This window comes from Muscardinus avellanarius, assembly GCF_963383645.1.
Source record: "Muscardinus avellanarius genome assembly, chromosome: 21".
Lineage (NCBI taxonomy): Eukaryota > Metazoa > Chordata > Mammalia > Rodentia > Gliridae > Muscardinus > Muscardinus avellanarius.
Window position 1 is genome coordinate 23439314 of NC_137807.1, and position 1580 is coordinate 23440893.

The following is a 1580-nucleotide window of genomic DNA, read 5'->3' on the forward strand; positions in this document are numbered from 1 at the left end:
TCTCTACCCAGAGAAGCAGCTGCAGGGCGTTGGTCTCCACTGGCCTCTGTCTCTTCTCCCCACACAGCTGGTGAAAATGGTCCCCAGGACCAGGGAGGAGCCAGAGGACAAATTTGCATAACCCCCAAAACCACTGCCTCCAAAGGCCACAGAGGGTACAACAGCGGCCATGGAGCCAGGTTGTGCTGCACACAGGGCTGTGGGGCAGCTCCGCCATGGCCTGCACCCCGCTCCTTCTCCTCCTCACCCTCTGCACAGGTGACCTCCTCAGCCCCGTCTCCAGGCATGGCCTCCCCAGGCTGCCCGATGCCCTGTCTCCTCCCAGGATGGAGAGAGGGAGGCCCTGGATGGTCCCAGGTTATGAAGCGCCCTCTCCCCTTTTGTCTTGCAGGCTCTGTGTTCTCCTACGAGCTCACTCAGCGCCCGCCCGCTTTGTCGGTGGCCCCCGGGGGGACGGCCACAATCACCTGCTCTGGAGATGCCCTGCCAGATAGTTACGCAGATTGGTACCAGCAGAAGACAGGACAGTCCCCTGTGTGTGTGATTTACAATGATAGCGAGCGGCCCTCGGGGATCCCAGAGAGAATCTCTGGGTCGAGCTCAGGAACCACAGCCACGCTGACCATTAGCAGAGTCCAGCCCGAGGACGAGGCCAACTATTACTGTTACTCGTGGAACAGCGATGGACCTAAAGCACAGTGACAGAGGCAGATGGTGAAGAGAGACACAAACCCTCCCTGCCTGTGTCCCACGTCGCAGGCCCCAGGAGCACTGAGATGCAGCAGGACACGTCTGCACAGCCACCCACATCCTCCCCAGCTGCGCCTCCTCCAGCCTCCAGCCGCCCTCGGCCCAGGTGGACACGGAAGAACTGAGGCAGAGTCAGCAGGACAGCTTGGCGGGCCTGCTGTGAGCCAGAGCGAGCAGAGGAGGCTGGACCCGTGGAGGCCAGGAGGGTGGAGACATCCTCCGTGGTCACGGTCCCTGTGCAGCCATGTGTGTGCTGAGGCCACTCCATGTCGGATCTCCTCAACGTCCAGCCTTGAGCTGCTCAGCTCTCAGTCATGACACCCATATCCTTGGAGCCCGGCGTCCTGAGCAGAGAGCCCCGTGCAGGGGACCCGGGGGCTGACCCGGAGCCCCTCCAGGGCTGAGCTCTACCCACCCCACTCAGACTCTGGCCGCTCACAGAGGCCGCCCTGGAAGGTGCTGAGTGAGCAGAAACCTGCCTCCCTGTTCCTTTCCCTCCTCAGAGAGCTTCAGTCTCCTGGCTGTGTGAGGCCATGAGCCCGGGGCCGGCCCTAAGTTAGGAAACCCTAGAGGGCCTCAGCCCAGAGCTGGGAAAGCTCAGCGATCAACTGCGGCTCACGGGTCCTTCTCCTTCTGCCACGGGGCCTCCTCTCTGCTGTGTAGACAGTGAGTGTTGTTCTCCATCTCAGATCGGCCCGCAGGACGCCGGGTCTACAGAGCAGGCTGTCCACAATTGGCCATGAGGGACCTCGGAGGCCGGGCTACAGTTAGAAAGATGTGTTTCTTCTCCTGACCCCCCCCCCCGTGCAGATATTCAAAAGTTCCCCTGG

General features: G+C 61.9%; 1 gene segment (V, D, J or C); it reads left to right on the plus strand.

The window, feature by feature from the left end:
• The first annotated feature begins 215 nt into the window (after positions 1–215).
• LOC308278187 (immunoglobulin lambda variable 3-25-like) lies at positions 216–913 on the plus strand. The segment is given in 3 exons: positions 216–258; positions 392–698; positions 820–913.
• Positions 914–1580: the final 667 nt, after the last annotated feature.